This window comes from Danio rerio, chromosome 5, assembly GCF_052040795.2.
Source record: "Danio rerio strain M-AB ecotype USA chromosome 5, GRCz13ab, whole genome shotgun sequence".
NCBI classification, from domain to species: Eukaryota; Metazoa; Chordata; class Actinopteri; order Cypriniformes; family Danionidae; genus Danio; species Danio rerio.
Window position 1 is genome coordinate 57,524,142 of NC_141025.1, and position 9,557 is coordinate 57,533,698.

General features: G+C 33.6%; 1 long non-coding RNA gene across 1 annotated transcript; it reads right to left on the minus strand.

The window, feature by feature from the left end:
- Positions 1-467: 467 nt before the first annotated feature.
- On the minus strand, positions 468-4,821 carry LOC141385714 (uncharacterized). The gene is made up of 3 exons (XR_015492248.1): positions 4,738-4,821; positions 2,615-2,724; positions 468-1,352 (listed from the first exon to the last, which is right to left on the minus strand). It is a non-coding gene; the product is annotated as an uncharacterized LOC141385714 (long non-coding RNA).
- Positions 4,822-9,557: the final 4,736 nt, after the last annotated feature.

The window sequence follows — 9,557 nt, forward strand, 5'->3', positions numbered from 1 at the left end:
GAGTGCCAGTGAATTCTGTACACCTGAGAAAATTCTTCAAAAATCAAACACATGATGTTTTCTTCCAGTAACGGTCAGGATAAGCCTTCTGCTCGAATATTTTAAGGGCTCTTTATTTAAAAAAAATTAAAAACTGCAATGTCTTACATGCTACTTAAATGAGTAACATTATCTGACTAAACATGGCTATTCTCTAGCATTATTCGGCACCAATCGTATCACTTGCTTATGTACTAAAAATGGAAAGCCTTTCCTACTTACAAATGGTTTAGTTTGTTGGTTTTAGAGTGTTTGGGTTATGGTAAAAAGTGACCGGCTATAAACTCTAGATTATCAGTTAGACCAGTAAAACTAAACAGCTGTTTTCATTTCTCTCTCTCTCTCTCTCTCTCTCTCTCTCTCTCTCTCTCTCTCTCTCTCTCTCTCTCTCTCTCTCTTCTTTGTTTGACTAGATTTTTCTTTTCTGCTTCTCTATCTTGTCATAGTTCAGTGGCAATTCCCTGAACAATAAAGACAAACTGGCGCAGTGGTTTACAGTGATGTGTACAAAAAATGGCAATGACACACATCATTCGTTTAGTTTGCCTTTGCCAAGGTGTCCTGTGGCTTCAGCACAGAGCTCATTTATATGCCATACAGAGGGAGCAGGTGTTTCAGCTTCAGGCTAGCTTAACATCAGTTAATGCCCCTCAAACCCCCCGTCGGCAAAATCATAAGCAAGGACTGTAAAAGAATAGACAAATAACGCACACATGCACACATGCACACATGCATAAAAATAGGTTGAAAAAATAGTTAAATAGGTTTTAAAAATATATCTTTTGGTGCAGTTTTACATTCATTAAAATAGGAGTTTGGTCATCTAACATGTTTTGTTACAGAAGGTTTTTCCAAAAAAAAAAACAATAAAAAAAGACAAAAGTTAGAAAGTTTCTCTTGATTTTTTTCTTCTGTTTATTAAAATTGCCTTTATTTTATTTAACATTTTCCCCCAACATATTAATTTGGGTGTACTGATTTTTGAACTGTGATCTTAAGTTTTGTTGTTAAATTAATTCCAGTTTTGGTTTTTGGTACTAACTAATCTAAAATATATGCACAAACTAATGTACCTATATGCACAGACCTCTCATGGTTCAGTTCAGTTTTCGGTTTTAGGGTCTCGGTTTCAGTACGGTTCAGTAAACGATACATTCAGTAAATAAGAACTAGCAAATAAAATAAAAATTAAAAGCACATAAGCAAAATGTGAAACATAATGAATACAATATAGCAATACTATTAAAATAAACATTGCTTCAGTCCTGGGACTCTAGAGATGCAGAGTGCAGCACAGTGATGAGATCCAAAACCTTTGAAGAGATGATGTCAACCATTAAAGACTTTAAGAACAACACATACACCTAATACACAAACACACTTCTTTGAACATATACACATAGGCATCACCTTTTTTAACGACACTATATAACTATAATTATATATAATATCCACCACCTATGCACAACCCCTTATATTTTCTGGTTTTGATTGTAATGCAATAATGTGCAACTTTTGTAAAGCTGCTTTGAATCAATAATTGTTTTGAAAAACACTATACAAACATGCTTAAATTGAATAGAAATGTATGCTCATTCATTCATTCATTCATTCATTCATTCATTCATCCATTTATCCATTTATTCATTCGTTCATTTTCTTTCTGGCTTAGTCCCTTTATCAACCAGGGGTCACCACAGCGGAATTAACCAATTTATCGAGCATATGTTTTATGCAGCGGATGCCCTTTCAGCCGCAACCTAACACTGGGAAAATATGTGATATTATGCTTAGAAATAAGTAAAATAGGATTTTAATATGAAATATATAAAACTACTTTAGTAAAGACAAATGCAAAATAACTTAAAGAGGTGGTCCAGAATGTAAATTTAAATCTTGGTTGTATTGCAAAGCAATGTGTGCTCATGTTTTATTTGTTTATTTTTTCATATATCTCACTTTGATTATACACAGCTACTCAGCTAACATGAAAACGACTGTCAAATTTCCATGTTCCTCTTAAAGGCCCGCCCTTAATTGACTCTGATTGTCATCGTCATAATGTGCTGCTAATCAGCTCCATGTCACGACCATAAAAGTCTCCCTTTGCTTTGAACTTAGAACTTTTTACATTCAGATATGTTGTTTATGTTTACACAGCTACATTACACATCAACTAAAGTTTGAAATATGATATCATAGTGGACCACCCCTTTAATAAAATTACAAAGTATAGCAATGAAGCTTCTTTTTTTGAAGAAAAAAAAGTTTTTGTTCACCTCTAGTTGCAAAACAATTAAATATAACTCTGGTTGTAAAGTTATTCTGGTTCAAAAAAATTCAAATGTATATCAAACTTGACAATAATAATAATTTTTTTTTTTCTGAATTATCATCATGCATTTAAGAGTTGAAAAAAGCATTGGTGTTTTGAAAAACCTACAGTGTGCACTGAAGTCACATTTGCTCACATCAGCTCTTTTTTCTCAATCCTTTTTTCTCTGTGGTTCCGTTTTAAGTATTAATGAGGTCTAAAGAGCAAGGCAGGTGAATAAAACATCAAAGATACACTTACATGGTCCTTCAAATTAAAATCTGGGTTAGAGAGCAGTGTTCTGATTCCACTGAACATCAAACACGCTTTTTGAGATTTGAGGCAGTAATATTTTAACACAGACACTGCGGCTGCAAAAAAAAAAAAAAAAGTATATTAATTAGAATAAATATATCTCTTAGCTAAATTGTAACTAAAAAGAAACCAGAATATATATAAAAAAAACTGTTACTATATCTATTTTAATATTTGATGCACAAATTTATTAGATTGCAATTAACAGTATGTTTTGGTGGTCTGAAAAAGGCAGATCGGCAATTAAAATACAATCCCTAAAGGAAAATCACTACTACTTTTAAATTAGTCTGCAAAGAACCAGATAAGCAGTCTCAGCAAAATACTACGTCCCATTTAAAACTGTGAAAAACCATCCAAGAATCATGACTAAGCTCAAACTTGCCTAAAAGACTTTCTACTTGGCACATTTTACTAGTCTGCGGTATGATGTTCTATCACAAAGTACTGATTCAAGCACTGTTTCTAACACTTTTTTTCAAATTGAGCAAAGAAACAAAGCAATCCTTATATGCAGGGTTTTAATATACCCTGATAGGTTACAGGACACTGCTATCTTACTGTATCAGACACACACAAGTTTCAAGTAAGAGTTTCAAAAAATTGTACAACAATTATTCAGTCACACGTTCACAACACAAGTCTTAATGAACACCCGCCTTTCAAATCAATAGACCACACCTTCTGTTTTCAATATGATGTCTAAATAATCAAGCAGTATTTACTTTAAGGGCGGCTTCGAAGTTTAAAAGTGACTCCATGTTGAGGGGGATCAATTTTTTATGTAATCATTATCAAATGGAAAATGAAGCATGAGCTGAGCATGTTTTAAAATTAATGCTGGGGTAAGGATTTTCTAAAGTACAAGAAATAAAAGGTTGCTACTTTTATTTTAGAAATACTAATGTCCAAGACATTCTATGAATTGAAGCATATTGCAAAAAAAAAATGTGAAGACACAGGTAAGTACACTCAAACTGTGGTGGTACCTTTTCAAAAAGTACACGTTTGTTCCTTACAAGGCCACATACTTAAAGGTACAATTGTATACCTCATGGTAACTTAAAATGTATAAAAGTGTACACTATTATAAAAAAAAAAAATAATTTAGGTACTAATGTGCAATGGAGGATACAAAGGTAACCTTTTAAAAAAAGGTACTACCCCAGTGAGTACACATACATTCACACTAGCCACTTTCTAAGATACTTGATCAACTGCTTTTAATAAAAAAAATATATATATATATATATTAGCGATTACCTTTATGCATAGGATCATCTGAAAGTCAAACTGAACATAAAATTATGGCGATGATTATTTAAGTGAGTTTAAATTCGGTATGGTTGTTAGTGTCAGACAAGATGACATGAAAATCTCAGAAACTGCCAATATACTGGGATTTTAACACAAATATCTTGAGTATATAGAGAAAAGAGAAAATTCTGCAGTGTGTGGTAAAAATATTGGTAAAAATGGCTTGTTTAGGTCAGAGGAGAATGGTCAGACTGGTTTGGCTGACAGAAAGCCAAAAGTAACTCAAGAAGCATCTGTTAAAATCCACATGGACACACAAAGAAGCAGATGAGCTACAGCACAAAAGAAAAGCACACGCACACACACACACACACACACACACACGCACACACACACACACACACATATATATATATATATATATATATATATATATATATATATATATATATATATATATATATATACATACATATACACACACACACACATAACTAATATATATATATTAGTTGCATTGCCGAAAAAATAGATGTCAGTATTTATCGTCAATATGATGTTGATTTAATATGTTGGCTCCACTAATTTGTTCACTTTCCAACACAACCTAAAATCAACCAAGTATCTGTGTCATTTGATGTTGTTAGACATCAAAATAACGTTGTCTGTAGACGCTGGCTAGACATTGAATTTTGGTCACCTGATGTTACGACTTAAATCTAATCTAAAATTAACATGTTCTGATGTTGTGTGCCTGCTAAGTATAGTTGAATAATGAAAATTCAGTATCCTTTTCAAATTGTCATGATTACCTGCGATCCAACCACCAGAGATTGCTGGAAAACATTCACACTCACATGAACTACAACCCTGCTTCATAATGAACTTCAAAACCCAGTCATGCAGCACACACACAACCGGTAACAGATCTCGACTGATTAGACACTCACAGCTGATACTCATGACCATTGATTATTTGGACTATTTAAACCCGTCTGTTTCACGCACATGTTGCTGAGTATTGTTTAGCTGTTGCTGTCTTTACGTAAGTGGGTTTCCTTGGTTTCTAACTTTGGACTGTTTATCGTGTTTTGATTCTTTGCTGCCTTACCTGAACCTTTCGCCTGTTTTTGGATTATGCTTGTGGATTTTCTACTACACTGTCAATCCTGGTTTTTGAACCCTGCCTGTCAGACCATTCTCCTAATAAAGCTGCATTTGGAACTACCATGGTTTGCATAGCATCCCTACGCAACACATACTGTATAAGGTGAAACTGAGCATTTCATTTTTTTTATAGCCAAGTTGTAGGATTGCAACTGCACATATAAAACGTGTAAATATTTGTTCACTTACTAAAGCCACATACCTATCACAACAAAACTGGACAACGGAAGATCTGTGGTGTTGCAGATTTATATTAAATATGTCTGAACTATTAGCCCTCTTGAATTAATACCCCAAAGCTCAGATCAACTCAAACTGCTTTCTTGAAAATGACAATGAGTTTCTTTAACTCAAATGGCATACCTTACACAGTCACCAGACTTCAATGTCATAGAGCACTTTTGGAAAGTTTTGCATTAGATATTTACATCATTGATAGACACCTAAACCAAATGCATATCACATAAATGTAAACTACATATGTAAATATGAACTCTGCTCTGTAAGCAAAAAAGGTCAAACCTGGCCAGTGACTGTGACTTGAGAGATACAGCTACAGGTTAGAAAAAAAATGACAGTTGAAAGTGGGAATTAATTTGCTCTGCCTGTGGATCTATTATAATGGCAGGTAGTTAAATCAATTTTAAGGTTCCACTCTGTCCTATCCTTCCATAAGAGCACAATGTGGTCCACAACAAAGCTTCCTCTTCCCTCAGTATACCATCTGAGCCATCACACCTGCCGTTTGATGTGATTCAAGAGGGCTGTGAAAATCGTGCACTTCATAGAAACTCTGCTCCCATTCAGCTATTTATCTTCCATTTTAAAGACTTGCATGCTACAGTATATTTGCAAATGCATGGCTACTTTACCCTGTGCTCCTGTTGACAGTTTCAAACTGTAACTGAAATCCAGCAAATGTAATTATGTAAATCTAACACCCCCTGTTGCAACGTAAACACTAAATACAGCCACATACGACCATGTTTAATGGTGATTACTTAGCAACAGGAAGGTTGATTTGCTTTAGCGCCGTGAGATCTTTCATTATACACAGCCATTTAGCAGCAATTACTGACTGTGCCAGTGGGGCACACCCTCCAAATGGCTAATAACACTTTATGTATGCACGTCAAAATATTAAAATAAATTGTGCAGTCTTGTCTTAATTCACCAGCAGATGGACTGCTTTGTCTACTCTTCACCGGATGGTTGTTCCTAGACGCTGGACCATCTATCTTGTCAGACTAGAGGTGGTGCACCATTTGTGGCTCTCCATGGCTAGGTTTGGGTTGTTTATAATGGCACTGGGGCGAATGATGGATGTCTTCCACTCTTGATGAAGTTCTTGGTATGTGCATCTCCTCTCAGGCAGAAAGGGGCGCCTCGTGAGGTTACCCCACCCCTTTACCCCTTCCTCCAAGCTCACTTTATGGGGGCGGAGGCCTTTTCTTTCTTTTTTTCTTTTTTTCGTCAAAGGGACTGAGATACTCTTAACAGATGCGTCCTTTTTTCAGGATATCTGAAGCTCACCCAAAGCATGCTTTTAATATTCCTGCTCTGCTAGGGAGCATGAGAGATGTGTGACAAATAATGATGTATAACTTCCTTTAGTTTATTCATTCAATCCTTGTATTATAAATGCTTAATGGGTTTTTATACTAATATATATATATATATATATATATATATATATATATATATATATATATATATATATATATATATATATATATATAGTTGAAGTCAGAATTATTAGCCCCCCTTTATTTTAATAGAGAGAAGATTTTTTTCAACACATTTCTAAACATAATACTTTTAATACCTCATCTCTAATAACTGGTTCATTTTATCTTTGCTATGATGACAGTAAATAATATTTTACTAGATATTTTTCAAGACACTTCTATACAGCTCAAAGTGACATTTCAAGGCTTATCTAGATTAATTAGGTTAACTAGGCAGGTTAGGGTAATTAGGTGAGTTATTGTATAATGATTGTATAATGGTTTGTTCTGTAAACTTTCAATTTATATATATATATATATATATATATATATATATATATATATATATATATATATATATATATATATATATATGTGTGTGTGTTTGTGTGTGTGTGTGTGTGTGTGTGTGTGTGTGTGTGTGTGTATAAAATTATTTTTTGTCATTTTTAGCATAGTAAATTGTATTAATTAGTTTAACTAGGCAGGATAGGGTAATTAGACAAGTTATTTACTTAGAACGTACTTCTTACAAACCTTTGGGGGTTTCTTTATTTTGATGAACACACAAGAAAATATTCTAAAGAAAGCTGGAAAACTGTAACCAGTGTTTAGTATAGTATTTGCTTTTCCAACTATTTCCTACGGTTTACTCCGGGTGCTCCGGTTTCCCTTGCAGTCCAAACACATGCGCTAGGTAAACTGAGTAAACTAAATTGGCTGTAGTGTATGAGTAGGTGATTAAGTGTGTATGGGTGTTTCCCAGTACTGGGTTGCAGTTGGAAGGGCATCTCCTGCATAAAACATATGCTGGAAGTTCGTTCTGGCAGTTCATTCTCCTGTGGCGACAACTGAGAAAAAGACTAAGCTGAAGGAAAATGAATGAATGAATGAATAAAGTCAGTAAGTGCTAAGTATTTACATGATCTGACATAAACACTTCTTCAATATATCATTCCGGTAAGCAAATGACTGAAGTTAAATGTTTTGTTATTTTTTGAAACCATCCCATATAACAATTGTCAAGTCATTGTCAAGGAGGTTAGGTAAGGAGCATAACCTTTTATTGTTCCTCAGGTTTAGTGTCATGCCTAGTTAGCATTTTCAACAGCGTCAGAATTTGTTATGTTTGGTCGCAGATAGACAGCATATCATTTCAATAAGGCATGAATAATATAGGACCCTCTGAAGCCTCTGGCCCTAGAACAGAGAAGGAGATGGGAATTGCAAAGGGTTAATGTGGGTCTGGCTTTTCCATCCTCAGGGTTACAGCTGAGGAAGTCCACAGGGAGCCTGGGGCCCAGCGTCCTCCAATTTTCACTACATAACCGAGACAATAGTCAATTGGAGCAGGAGCACATGCAAAGGAAGGCCTCAGTACCACAGCATGGCTCATATGGATTGTGCCTGAAAGATGAGGTGAGTCAGGGGTGAGAGATGATGTGTTTCTCTCAGCGGAAATGGTTTTCTCCATTTGGCTGTTGATGCATTAATGAAAGGTTGATTATTTATTTATTAGCTATAGCGTGATTCACTGTCAGTACATCTACAAAAGAAACACCTCATGGTGGATTATGATGCTAAAATGCAAACACTGTTTTTCAGAACATGTTTCACATTTTCAGAAATTATATGTATTTCAAAGCAACATATTTAATACAATTAAACAAAACTATGTGGGAAGTGTGAACACCAGTTTTTGGCATGTTACTTTAAACAGTAGATACAGTAGCTATAGCAACTAGTTACTTCTGACAAATTATTACTTAGTAACTGAATTACAAAATTTAAAAAATAAGAAATTACCAGGAAAGTAACTGTTGTGCTACAGTTTAAAAGGAAAATAAATTAAAATCAAAAAACTTAGATAGAAAAATAGATGGTTTAGATCTTTTAATACTTATAGCATAACCCACAACTGAATAACAAATAAGTATAAAAATAAATGGTGCTGCTTCGTAATAACAAATAAGTAGACAAATTAAAGTAAAAATTATTACAGTATAATGTTTACAGTATTTTCATGTTTACATAAATCATAGAATTAACATTTACAACATTTTAAACATTTACATTTCAGTGTGTTTTTTCAGCATTCTTATTTTAATTTATGTTTAAATGTTGGTATAACTGTAGTCAAGTGCTATCACATCCACACTATCTGTTTACTATATGTCATTTTCATGTACTCAAATCTCATTCTTTGCCAAGGTACAGTTGAAGTCAGAATTATTAGCCCTTTTTATTTTTTCCCCAAATTTCTGTTTAACGAAGAGAGGATTTTTTTCAATTCATTTTTGAACATCATAGTTTAAAATACTCTCATTTCTAATAATTTCTAATAACTGATTTATTTAATCTTTGCCATGATGACAGTAAATAATATTTTACTATATATTTTTTTCAAGACACTTCTATTCAGCTTAAAGTGACATTTAAAGGCTTAACTAGGTTAACTAGGCAGGATAGGGTAATTAGGCAAGTTATTGTATATGGTTTGTTCTGTAGACTATCAGGGAAAAAATAGCTTAAAGGGGCTAATATTTTTGACCTTAGAATATTATTTTAAAAAATGAATGACTGATTTTATTCTAGCTGAAATGAAACCAATAAGACTTTCTCCAGAAGAAAAATATTATCAGACATACTGTGAAAATAGTCTTGCCCTGTTAAACATAATTTGGGAAATATAAATATAAATAATAATAATAATAATAATAATAATAATAATAATTCTG